This window comes from Micropterus dolomieu, linkage group LG03 (genome assembly GCF_021292245.1).
Source record: "Micropterus dolomieu isolate WLL.071019.BEF.003 ecotype Adirondacks linkage group LG03, ASM2129224v1, whole genome shotgun sequence".
In the NCBI taxonomy this organism is placed as follows: Eukaryota; Metazoa; Chordata; class Actinopteri; order Centrarchiformes; family Centrarchidae; genus Micropterus; species Micropterus dolomieu.
Genome location: NC_060152.1, coordinates 10,494,002 through 10,508,064, shown reverse-complemented (window position 1 = coordinate 10,508,064; position 14,063 = coordinate 10,494,002). Strand labels below are relative to the sequence as shown.

General features: G+C 39.7%; 1 long non-coding RNA gene across 1 annotated transcript in view; it reads left to right on the top strand.

Annotated features, from left to right (window-relative positions):
* Positions 1 to 6,164: 6,164 nt before the first annotated feature.
* The window catches only part of LOC123968296, a 22,786-nt gene continuing 14,887 nt past the window's right edge, over positions 6,165 to 14,063 (top strand). Inside the window, exons 1-3 of the long non-coding RNA XR_006824435.1 lie at positions 6,165 to 6,353; positions 6,500 to 6,651; positions 8,049 to 8,126. This is a non-coding gene — a long non-coding RNA (uncharacterized LOC123968296). The remainder of the gene's footprint in view (positions 6,354 to 6,499; positions 6,652 to 8,048; positions 8,127 to 14,063) is intronic.

Below are 14,063 nucleotides of genomic sequence, written 5' to 3'. Positions count from 1 at the left end.
AATTTCACCTTTATATATTTTTTCCCCCCCCCCCCCCCAAAAAAAAGAGAAACTGGGGCTTGTATCACAGACTATGATCGTAGTCTGTCAAAAATGTCCTTTGAATGAAAATATCCTCCAAGACATTGCCGCAATTGAAACGGGCCCCAAATCTTTCTGCTCTCACAGCTTTAAGAAATGTTAACTCCAACCGTGGTTCTCATTTTGATCCTTTCTTACCACATTCATTCAAGAGTAGCATCTGTTGTTTTCCTTTTGGATTTCTAAATCATTTTCTTGCCATTTTGCCACAGTCTGTGGTCAACTTAAGCTACACTAATAACGAGACTGACCTTTGCATAGTTCTATTTTTTACAGAAAAATGATACTCGCACATTATCATGATGTAGGGAGTTTTTTAAGTGTTTTTGTTTTTCTGTCCCAAAAAGTCTCCACACATGGCTGCACTCTCTGGTCAGTATGTAAATATGTACTATCATGAATGCGCCAGTCATATTTTATGTAGTTCCACCCAGTGAGATACCGACTCAGTTTCAACACATGCCGATTGACGTGCATTATAGGCCACGTTGGCCATCAACCACCACATCTGGAGGCTAAAATAACATGTAAAGAGAGCTGTTAGCTTTCTCCCACCTCAATGTGAATTCCATGGGTATACAGCAGTATTGTAGAAGTCTAGGTTGTTCATCATAAAAGGGTGTTTCATGAACGCCTTAGCCATTGGTGAATGATGACATTACGTGATCGTCTGTGGAAAGTGTGTTAAGCCATCTTCCATGACGCCCAACAGCAGATTAGTAACTAAATATTCAATACACCGTTGATGTAGATATTATTCTCAGCAACCCCACCCCAAATCAAGTTTTTCACTTTCTAGCTAGTGGATTGTACCACAGTCAATGTTTGTTTTACAGAGTTGTATTTGGTAGATTTCAATGTGGACTAAAAAGCATGGAAATGGTGTGAGGTTAAAATTTGTAAAACGTGACAGTTGCATGATTTTAAACTTGCAAGGTGTGCCAGAGCAACGAATAGAGAATTTGAAGACAACTTACTCCTTCGCGTCCTACAGGAAACTACAAAGCAAAATGGGTATACCCTTAATTGGATGAGTAGTAAAATGTCGTAGTTAATTTTCAAAATACATTTTTTTTTTTAGATGATTTTCACCCTGCTTCTCAAGTTGTAAGTCGTCAGTATATAACCAATATATTGACTGTTTCACCTGGAAACTTGGTGTAAGATGTGAAACGTGGTGTAGTTTAAACCCAATGGGATAATGTGTTGTAAGCTGCTTGGTCGGACATGGGCATCTAGATACAGAAAACTGCGTTATTGTACAGATGAAAAACACGTTTGTATAAAAAAACATATTTTTCTACTTCATCAGATCTCTACATGCATGTCAGCAATAAACTTTGATATGGAAACATTCAACTTTGGCATGTCTTTGTATTTAGACACTTCCTTTTGTTGCCAGTAGGTGGAGGACTTTCTTTAAAAATGGAAAAAAGCCTGCAGTTGGAGTGGTACGTTATAGTATTGGCACTTGTAGGACATTATACTCTATACTCAATGCGCTTTTGTTTTTTTGTTTGCTTACACATTTCTCTGCCAGATGTGTACAAAACAATCTATAGAAAATGTTCAGTTGTACAGTGCCAGCCATCTGTATGTGCTTTTACATGAGGGTGTCTCAGCTCTGAGGGTGAGACCTGTATGAAGCATGAACAGAATATAGAATAATTGAGTCTGTTTGCTTGTATGCCGCCTCAGTCTCCTGCAGACTCTATAAGCACCACGGGACCCGGTGGGCAACTGCTTATTTTTTTTGTATATCCCATTGATATACGCCTAGATGTATACTGTGACTCCACATTTTACCAGAAATATTTTGAGCATGAAACTGGCTCCCACTGAATAAAATTAAATCTTTAACCCACAATCACTGTGGCATCGATGGTCAAATTAGGTGATCAGACCTGTGACCTACTCCATAGATCAGTTTCAGTTAATAAGTAATTACCAATGGCAAAAATGCTGTGCTGACTGACCCAATAGAAGAATAACAGAGTTTTGAGTAACCTTTCCCACCCTTCTGAGATCCTCACAAGTTTCATATGGGACTCTCCTCTGGATCATTACACCCCTCTCCCAACATGTCAAGCTGCGTGGAAAAGTCTCAAGGGTCAAAGTTCCACAGATGCTTTGTCCTTGTAAACTACAACCAGCTGGCCTTGAGGAGGTCCATCCTAGACTCGTGTGTGTGTGTGTGTGTGTGTGTGTGTGTGTGTCTCTCAAACGTTTCATTAAGGATTACGTCAGACATCTGCAATTCTCTTTCTTAATTACCTTAGAGAGCATTACATATTCAGTTTCACCAAAAAAGAGTAGGCTTTCTCCAGCTGGACATGGATGACGAAGGATAAACAGGGGAACACATTTCCAGATGTGTGTATGTAGCACTATTGTCATAGCTTTGTGTGTGTTTACACTGCTACCTGTAAAGTACATTTAATTGTTAAAAATGTTTTAGAAATAATTGCTTTAAGTGCACAGCTGCATCTGCTTTGTAGTTGTTACTCTTTGTTTATGTCGGTCAGTGTGTGAATGTGTCTCCAGCTGTGTTCAGCATGCTGAGGTTTTATGGTCTCTCCTGACAAGACACACCAGCAAACACGCGAAACCCAAATTTATGGTGTATTTGAGCAAAAAACAAAACATTTATAACGTTGAGTAACAGATTTGTTCTCATGGCTGCTTAAGAACAGTCCACATGAAATAAGATGATCTAAGCCTCAAATGGTCAAACATCAGACTTCATATAGTTAAGTGGTTAGTGACTAGTGGAAGTTCAGTCTCTCGACATGTGCCTCTACTGGATAGTGATCCTACAGTGTCTAGCCTTGTCCAAACTCCACTCTGTATACTTTTCTTACTGCTTTAATCAAGAAAATAAGCAGACGAGAGGGATGCCTACTCTCAATGACCAAAGAATGTAATTTAACTAAAGGCCCTTAGGAGTTAGAATGAACATTAAACCCAGGGATCATTCATTTATATATTTTTAGAGCCATACCAAAGGTGCAGGTAAAGTTTCATAATGGTTATAATCAAAAGAGTTTGTCCCCTAGAGAGCATGAATTTGCTCTGCAAGTCTCATGACCAGATGTCTGTTGGATTATAAAATATAGACATTTTGGTAGTTCAAGAAGGAAACTGGTCTTCCATAATAAGAAAGGGTTCAACCTCAGAGTAGCATGAAAGTAAACAGTAAACTGCTTTCTATTCTTTAGACTGTGATATTTCCTCTGTAAGATTTACGAATTTTTGTGTCAATCTGGCCAGTGGTTGTCAAGATATTCTGCTCTGGAGCGTTGAACAGATTTGAAGAGGCAGAACACTGAACAAGCATTTGTTTCCAGTTGATACCTCAAGACTCATAAAGCAGAAGAGAAGATGAGATTAGCAGCATTATGATTTGTACTTACAGACATGCTGAACTAAGTTAATTTTTGTTGGCAAGCTTTTGTGGCCACAAAACAGGCCTCAAACTAGACTGTGCATACAGTTCCCATATGAACAGCAAGGTGGGAAAACATCTGCTAAGTCTTTTTTTGCTTATTTTAAGTTACTTTGTCTTAGTCTTGCTCATCCTATTTGAGTGTTGTTAAAAGAGATGATAAAACAGAAGATGTGTAAGGCTACGGTCAGACTGCAGGCCTTAATGCTCAATTCCGATTGTTTTCCCAGATCCTTGTTTGTTTGTTTGACAGTTGACATTACTGTTTAAATGTGGCCCACATCAGACTCCAGTGTGAACTGTCCGCGGCCTGAAAGTGACCCGCATGCGCAGAAGAATAATACGACGTCACACGCAGCACGCTGTTGCAGACTACAGAAGTAAACAAAGAGCCACAGAGGTTAGCTCCTGATAGCTCACGGGAGACTCCCGTTTTTCATTGTCCTCTCACGGGTCACATTTCTCCCAAATTATGACAAGTGTTCACAACTGGCGCTGTACAACGCAACTGCCCCACATCTCTCTCTCTCTCTCGTTTAATAATGGCTTTTTGTGGAGTTGTTTGTTCAGCGCGGCCTGTCTACAGCAGTACAGCTACTCTAGAGTGACGTCAAAGTCGCATAAAATGCGACCTGAGTGTCCAGACATTTTTATATACGGTCTATGGTCCAGACTCGCATTTAATTAAAAAGATCTGATCTGTCGGATTTGGATCACATATGGTAGCTCATGTTCCATTATATCAGTGACTCTTAACATGATACCTTCATTTAAGACAATAAAACAAATGAGGTTACAAAACCACTAGTCCTTATATTCTTGCCACATTAAAGAGTACACCCTAATTTAGTAACAGACAGAGACTTTGTGTGGCTGTACAACTGGTGCCAGCAGAAGCAAAGACTTTGTTGTGGCACTATACACATGGCCTGCCCTACAGCAATGATCAGAGAACTACAGCACACTGACTAAATCTAATACAGATAACTGTTTTCCTGTGACGAACTGGCTATGTCTCTCAGCACTTAAGTATATAAAAATATAAAAGCAAAAACATGCAAATTGTGAATGCCATTTCATAGACCTCAATAACAATTTCAATTTCAACCGCAAAGTTTGTCCTAATTAAATGACATAATTAGTTAAACATTTTGGGAAATATACTTAATCACTTTGTTTCCGATAGATGAGAAAATCTGTACCCTTATCGTATCTGTGTGATAGTCAAGTACAGAGCTGTAACCAAGAGGCAATTAGCTTAGCTAGCAAAAAGACTGGAGACAGGGGGAAACAGCTAGCCTAAACAGCTAAACATGAACACTTCCTAAACTCGCTAATTAATTAATATGTAGCTTTCTCATTTGTTTTAATACGTACACAAACCACTTTCTAGAAAGAACAAGTTGTGATTTAAGAGGGAGTAGAATTCTGCAGTTATTTCTAGACCAAAAGCATTTTTATCTCTTTTATTAGCTAGTATTTCAGTGGAGTGTCTCTATGAGCTATGCCATGGCAACCTCACGTGACACACTCAGAAAATGTGTCTGTTGTTAAGAAATACAGCATGTAACTGCTGCCAAAAACACATTTATTTATTAATTTCTTGTTTGTGTACAGATAAAATAAACAAGATACAATGTGTTAATTAGTGAGCTATAGGTAAAGAGTATTCTTTAATTCTGGACAGAACCAGGCCAGCTGGTTTCTCCAAGTGTCAGTCCTCTGTGCTCATGCATTATTCCCGCGATAATTTCTTGTAGTCACATCAAAATAAGTCAAAATTAGCAACTTTTACTGTGTTATAAATTTGAAGTGGTTTGTTACCAAGCGAAACCAGGTACAAGTACAGCTTTAATAGTTCCACAATTTGGAAAATACAACTTTCTTGCAGAGAGTTAGCAGAGCCAGGCTAGGTGTTTCCCCATTTTGAGATAATCACCTGCTCATGGTATCTTCATATTCATCATAGAGACATGCAAGCAAATAAGTGTACTTCCCAAAATGTCAAATTATTCCTTTAAATTGAATTTGTGTTAATATTGGATTTTATTTAGCTGTGACTTTCAGTAATGGTGGTTTATTTTTTATAGCTATTTTGTCACCAGTTAGTAGTTCTTTTCACCAAATGAGTTACAGCTGTCAAAAATTCCCACGATCTTCAACGTAGAATTAGGAGGCTGATGTGAACGGTGGCTGCAAATGATGGCCTGAGCGAGCGATATGACGTGAAAGTGGCCTAAGCTAAGTTAATCATCTCCTGGCTCCAGCTCCATACTTAAATCACAGACATGAGAGTGATTTTCCCATCTAATTCTTAGAAAAGAAAGCAAATAAGTGTATTTTCCAAAATTTTATACACTGGTTACTATTGAATTGTTCTGTTCTGAGACTGAAAAGTACTCCCTTTTGTCATCAACAGTGTGATATATAATGTGGGTATGAATTTTACCAGAAAGTAGTATTACTAAAGACTCATGCAGGCCAAGGAATAACCCCTCTTACTCATAATCATCTGAAACCCATCAGTATGTAGCACATGATTGTTTACAGCTGCTCTATGTCTCTGTGTGACCTTGTCCTGTTTCTGTGAAAGAATGAAACACCTCTGTTTCTTGTCTCCTTTAGGATGACATCTTGGGACATTGATGCACTGTGTAATCAGCCTTCAGTGTGTTTGCATTTAATGTAATGCATAAGAGTTCTGATGGTATGTCCAGTCTTGCATATTTTGCCTACACATGGCTTTAAGAAATAACATGTGTTGGCTTAAATCTGAGGAGGAAGACCATGAGAAGATCCAGGCCAGCTGATGTTGGAGTATTAGGGAGTTAGTGTAATTTGCTCAGACACTCTTGTCTTTTTTATACTATTTCTGAACTATTTTCTTCCACTACATATTGAGCAAACTTACATCTGACTGAATTCCCGCTTCTTCTTTTGTACCTTTCTTTGCATTTTCAATTCATCCATCAGGAGCATAGTGGGAAATCCAAAATGGCGCAAGAACGAGTGTGTCATTTTCAAACTGCCTGCTCTGAACATCTGGTCCTAGAGGGAGGAGGGTGACCCTGTCAATGGGAGCCCTCGTCTCCCCTGTCAACAGCATGAGAACAGCCCACCACAAGGTGAACAAGGAGGCGTGTGTGTGTGTGTATGGGCTGATGCTATTCATACTGGAATGATGTTTAACAGGCATCGTTAAGACTCAAATTCATGGAAGGAGCTACTGTAATTTGAATGGATTTATAAATAGGTTAAAAAAACGCAGCAAAAGTGCCCTCTTGAATGCCCCTTCTGTAATTAAAACCAGATAATGTGCCCTCTATGGTAACCCAGTGTGCAAGAAATTGTGATGCAGTGCCCTCTAGGGGGTACCCTTGTATGAGGAAGTGATGTAAAGTGCCCTCCAAGGTGCCCCTATATGCAAACAATGTGAAGAAGTGCCTTCTGGGTGTGCTTCTGATGGAAGAAATGTGATATTGTGCCCATTAGGGTGCCCCAGTGTTCGAGAAAAAGTGATGCAGTGCCCTAATGGACACCCTGGGTACCAATCGAATAAATGTCATGCAGGGCCCTCTAGGGTGCCCATTTGTGTAAGGAAATGTGGTAAAGTGCCCTCCAAGGTGACCTTATGTGTTGTGTGTGTTGGACAGAGAGGACCTAAAAGCAATGCTCTGGTGAAACAGGTTTTATTGAGGGGAAAAAAGGGAGGTGAGGGAGAGGTGAGGGAGAGGTGGATGCCGGGGGGGGAGGGGGTGTTGGTGGACGAGTGTGGTGGCAGGCTGACCGTGAGACCCGAGAGGACGCCGTGGAAGAGGTCCGAGGGGAGAGGGAAGGGTGGCGAGCCCAGCTGACACAACGGAGGATGGAGGTGAGTGAACCTGGAGGGAAGACAGACAGACAGGGTTAGACACAGGGAAAACAAAGTACAGGGAAATGGCGATGACGCGGATTACTCAGGAGCTTGAGAGATGAATTGGCACCAGGTTAGGAGCAACGACGATCAAGCAGCAATTGTGTGGAGAACCGGGGTTGAAGTACTGGCAGAGATAAGGCTGATTGCTGGCAGGTGTGGCAGGCAGAGGAGGAGGCTGACGAGGTGCAGGTGTGGATCGTCAGCTGGGCTCAGGAGCAGAGAGAGAGGAGGAGACACAGACAGGCAGGCCAAAACACAAGGGGAAAAACAGAATCACAAGAAAAAAAGGAGATATAAACAGGACACTCACCGTTATGTGAAAACATTATGAAGCGCCCTCTGCAGGGACGGATTGCTGTCGGGGATGTGCCCAGGGACCAATATCCCAAAGGGGCCCGTAGAACTTTGTCATTAATTATTGCAGAAGTTATGTTGCACTGAAGTTTCATTTCCAGGGGCGCTTGAGAATACAGACCATCTATGCTAGCTTTTGTCTGTGCCTGAAAGGCATGAATTTCTGATGAATGTGTTGACACATTCAATTTCTGCGCCCTGTTGCCCACCATGTAAAGCTGGTGGCCTTCTTGTTTTTTTCGCCTCTGACAGCCTTAGTCCGCCACTGCAAGACACACAATACCAGAATGATGGAACCTTTCCCCAGCACTGACACAGCACTACAACAAAGTGAGTAAGTCACCCTGGTGTCTGACTTTAAACAAGCTGGAGAAGAACTTCAATAATATGTAATTCAATAATTTTTCTGAAATGTGCAGACATTTCAGTTCCCCGCACAATTAATTATGCATATTCAATCACATATCATGGCTACAAAATTACACTTAATAATGATAGTCCCAAATGGTTGTCAAAATTTTGTTTTAAAATTTTTAGAGCTTCATCACCCCAAATCATTAGCAGCATGATTAAAACGGTGTGCGACACACCTCAGTGTCTTCTTCTTCTGACTGTTAGACGTGGAGGTTGTAAAGAAAATATTTTCTTTAATAGTATGCTGCTGTTACAATGGTTTAAAATCTAAGATAAGTCACTCCGTGTGGTGCAAGACTTCCTGCCCGAGAGCAAAATGTCATTATATGATTAGTAAAACCTTGGGTCGCCATTATGTGAAATGGAACACTCCTCCTCCAACCTAGGCTGATGAGATAGTGTACTGAAGCTGTTTGGTTTTATCCAAATTCTAAATGTTGAAATATGAGAAAATCAGGTCCTGGTAGCTGGGAATATTTGCTGGCTTTACTGTACCTGCCATCCAAATGAAAAAGACTTAACAGAAAGTGAATGTGCACAATCCCAAATACACTTGCGCCAATCCCACACTGACCAGTTGTGGGTAGAGGGAGTGTTAGCTTGGGAAAGATCTTGTCCATTGATGGTGATTACGATCTCGCAGCTGTCCCCACTCAGCACAGTCAGCAGAGAGAAAACTCCAGGTGGTCTGCTAATGTATGCTGTGGAAGAATGGTGGAAAACTCCGCTGTCTGTCTGCACCTCTCTGTGTCTAATGATTTCTGGGTTCACGCCACATTCTCTTCAGACACAGAGACATAAACAGTAGAGACACATTATTAAATCAGATACTGTACTTACCTGATGGCAGCTGCTGCTGCTGCTGCAAGGGCCGAGAAATTCGAGAATGAACTTTTCTCTTGTCTCTGTTAATTTTTGTCATGGTTCTAGCATTGACAGTCTGTCAGTCTGTCGGTCCGCCACGTTGGTCCATTCTCATCAGCCTCAGCTGTACAATAATTAGCAAATGGATGCTAACATGCTAAACTGAAATGTTTAACATGGCAGACACTATACCTGGTATATATTAGCATGTCATTGTAAGCATGCTGATGTTAGCATTTAGTGCTGTGTTTAAGCCCTGCCTCAGAATGGCAAGCATGACTATAAACTCTGGTCTTGGTATATCTATGATTTAGGGCCATAATAATTTAGTTTTATAATTTAGTTTTTTTAGCAAATACTTGTCCTTGTGTTTTTGTTCATGCGCTGTCTATATTAGGCTATAAGATAAATTGTGAAATGTAATGTCATGTCAGGACCCTCTTGTTAAGACATCTCTGAAAGCCTTTTCTGCACACAGTAAAATTAGTCCAAGAAACATCTGACTGCACTTAATTTTTTTTTATTACAGATACAGACACAGACAGCTGTTGACTGGAACACAGAGGAGCTTTCATTCTTAAAAAAAGAGAAGACCCATTTAGGGTTTGCAGTTTGACTTTTATTCACTGCTTTCATCACCTTAAAAAAGTGAAGAACAACTCTTATCACATTAGCATCACAATGTTCTGTCAGATGAACATATCCAGGAGGCAATGGGTTTTGGCAGCAGTCCTGTAGGCGTTCATCAGCTGAATCATTTTCAGACATCAAGTCAGTCAAACGATTTGACATATGAGAATGTAGAGGAAAATAAAGCCCCCCAGCACTGTGCTAAGAAACCACAAGGCTTTTACTCATCATTATGCCAGTAAAGATACCAGATTTTCCCAAACGTTGAACAATTTCTGACTCTCACATCCTCCACCTCTTCTTCTCGGGTGTCTTCCACTCCTTTATTCTGTATCTGTTGGTGTCAAACAGTCCTTGAATTTCCTCTTGCTGCCCCTTCAGATGTGAGCTTTGGTGTGGGTGGTTGAGACACGTCTCTTTCTCTTTGTGTGTGCTGTAAATATTTTCTTCAATCACAGAGTCCAACCTCTGTCTAATCTCTAAGACACACATCAAAGCACAGGATGAAGCAGATGGGTTAAGAGTGAGTGCACGTCTCTTCCATTAAGGATTGTGTTTGTAGTAAGAAGGACTTTATTACTTAATTTCTACAATTCAAAGATACAAATAAACAAACAAGGATTACATTATATTGCATAACATTTGTGTAAATGTACACAATACAGGACTGTGACTTTTGAAAGATGAAATAACACAGTTTGTTGCTCGTAGAAATTAAAAAAGCTAAATTCATAAGCTACAAAACACATTTTTCCTAAATTTAATAGAAGGGTTATACCACAACACCATTGCTTTTGCTAGGTCATTAGGTCGCCTAATGGCGATGTCTTTAAAGCAACTGAAGGGAAATACAACGTGCCATTATCCTGTAATTACCACTTGGGACCACAGTGGCCTCTGTTCAGCAAAAGTTAACAAAGCCTACATGTGATTTTTCATGTTTCAGCCCATTTACTTCAAGCTACATACATGTACAGGTATAAACTAAATTGCAGATCTCTGCTGCAGTCAAATTTCTTGTATGTGTATTTGCCCAGTAAAATATTGTATTTCAGGTTAATTTTTTAAAGGAAACTGTAGTTTATTTTGATTCAGTCCATCATACCCTATCCTAATGCTGTATGATAACACTGTTTACTAAAATACAATGCTGAGATATAATTACTAGACCTTTTTGGATAAATTCAACTATAGAGTATGTACCTGTTAAAATGTTCAGATTTACACATTTAAAAGAGACATACTAATATGTTGATGTTTTTTGTCTTTTCATGGGGTTTGTTGACAATAAGAAATATAATAAAAACAAATACTGGCAGCTTTATTTTTATTTTCCAATACATGTGGTTACGTTACCATTCAATAACATAATATTGTTAACAAAAATATATGCACTCTTGAATGAATGATAAATTTCATTTGCTGACTGATTATCATACAAAAAAGTAGATGCCAAAGAGTACATTAAAAAATCTGAAACTCAACGTTAATTTGAAAAACAATCAGCAGTAATTGGAAGTATACATGAATTGTTGGTAAGAAGATAAAACATGGTATATTCCTTTAATTCAAAGCCTTCCAAGTGTTTCAGTCTTTGATTTTTTTAATCCGTTGTTTTGTACTTTTATTTTCACCTGTTCACCCAAACTAGTACGTTTTGGCCATGTGCACTGAAAACCACGCCACACATTCTTTGACTTTGTTGCACGAGAGAAAAAAAGAATTGAAACTGAGAACACCAACAAAAGTCATAAGAGATCTTTTTTTTTAACCTACTGTTTCTGTTTCGCTCTGAGCCACCATTCTTCCCACACAAAGCCAAATAGAGCCGGAGGTAGTCATTATAGGCTTCCCAGGGTAATGCTTGACTGACTGCTCAAGTCTATTCTCGCTCAGTCAGGGTGAAGTGGGTGCACAGTGGTTCTTAGAGTAGACTCTGGGTGACAAACATTCATATAGGGTGTAATTCTTGTGGTTGTGTTTTCAAGCCCAATGAGGCATGGGTGGAGTGCCACTTACTAAAACAAAACCAGGATTTCCCAAGTGGTGCCAGGCACCCATGGAGAAGAAACAAGTCTGGTCCAAACTCTGGCTACACGCTGGCCAAGATGTGAATTCCCTGGGGGTTTGGCTTGGGATCGGTCCCTTTCTTGCTTATAGTTTGCTTTCTGTAACAGTGGTAGGAATCAGGAAACAGGACTGAAGTCTGTCATCAGAAGGTTATTTCCATGTTTGGAGGTACACTGTGTCAGCTACCTGGTTGCTCTTACTCAGCAGACTGTTTGGGTTTTCTGTCATGTGGCTATTGTCTGTCAATTTGGAAGTTTGGTTAGTTATGGATCAGTCTGGACTGTAGCATGGCACTGAGTCTCTAAGCATGTGTTTCTAATCAGTGGAAGAAGTTTTCAGATCATTTACTTAAGTAAAAGTACAAGCAGCAGCATTTACTTCTGTAGCTGGTCAAGGTGGAGCTAGTTTGAACTACTTTACACCCAGTAAAGTAGTAAAGTCACTTGGTTTCTAATCTAAAGGTCAGGCCTCCTCCGAAAGGTCACAACATAAATCTGAGGGGTCATGAAATGATTAACAGGATAGGAAATAGGGAAAATAAACGTGATAAACGGGAAAAGTTCTAGTTATTTCTGTGTGTTTTGTGAAATATTCAATATGTATTCCTCTCTGGGCCTCTAACAGTGATTTAAATGAAATCATCTGAGATGGTGAAATATATGTTTGGTAGGACTGCTAATAACTCAGACATTGGAAATATGACAGGGGGGCCTGACCAGACAGTTTTCTTGTAAGAGATCACTAGAAAAAAGTTTGAAAACCACTACTGTAATCTTCAACAACGTGTTGAATCTTAGTAACAAATAACTGAAGCTGAAAATAAATTTAGTAGAGTAAGCAGTGCAATATTTCCCTCTGAACTGTAAGGGAGTAGAAGTATAAAGTAGCAGAAAATAGTAAGTAAAGTGTAAGTAGCTCAAAAGTTTACCAGTACCAAAAACAAAAGTACCATTTTTGAGTAAATGTACTTTGCACCACTGGTGTTTATGTTCTGTTTGTGTTCTGCAACTGCTTTATCTGAAGATGTAACAAAATATGTTTCCTGTCAAACTTTGCATTACAGCACAGTTAACAATTCCTTTACATGCATCACGCTTTGTTGCATGTGTCATTCATAAGAAGCACGCACTGTGTAAATATGTAAAAATCATTTAGCATTTTGACAGAAATAGATAACAGCATGAATTGAAGCACACACAGGGTGTGTATACTTTGGCTCTGTTTAGATTTAGAAAATTAAGACCTGCTCTTTTCATGCCTTTTTTAAAAAAACGGGCTCTGCCCTTTACACATGCGCGCTTTCTTTTTAAAGGCAGCAGTGGCTGAAATTCCTGACAGGCTATCATTTCCCCTGAGAAAATGAATGTATTTGAAAAATGTGGCAGCAAAGCTATATCATTTTTTTTTTTTGTCCTCGAAGTGACGCACAGTGTTCTGTGTGAAATACACTGAAACAACATGGATAAAGGTCAGTTTCAGAAGCCTGAATATTACATATAACATCTCTTCTGGTTTTAATTGAATTCAGATACCACAAGAACCATTTCAACTCTAGGAACACTTTAAACTCTGCAGTGTCCTTTTTTGTGTTTGATTTGGATACAAACACTTTTATGTTGTATTATTAGTTTGGTATCACCAAGTGACTACAGTCTCATACAATTACAGAGTAAGTGCATAGAACAAATCAGTCATTGGATGTCCACAATTCCCCCTAGTTAAATTAAGACGCAACAGAAATAATTGTTTGTGGAGCCAAATGAGAACGATTACAAGTCAGAGTTCCCCTTTACTTTGCTTCCAGGCTAGAAATCTCAGTGTAGTCATGGAGCCAGGCCTAAACTTCAATAAAACAATTACAAAATCTGTCTAAGATCATCTTAAGAGCATAATTCAAGGACTCATGTCTCAGCAGTAGTCTTCAGTACTGTAAATATGTCTTTACAGGCCTCTTTAAAAAGCCAATCAAACAGCTGCTGCTCCTCACTATGAACATGAAAGTGGATCACATCTGTCCAGTTCCAAGATTGTCACACTGGCTTTCTGTGTTTTAATGTATTGCACTTAAACTGCTGTTTCCTAAAGCACTGATTAGTTTATGGCCAAATTACACATCTGATCCGCTCCTACATTATGGACCGTAAAGACCTTTTGCCGGGATAATGCATCCACCTCACAGGCGTGGCATATCATACCTTAGGCTGGCCACAATAAAAGGCCACTTGAAAATGTGCAGTTTCACTGTATTGGGGGGGGGGGGGGGGCCGGAAAACTGCGTTTGCCTCACGC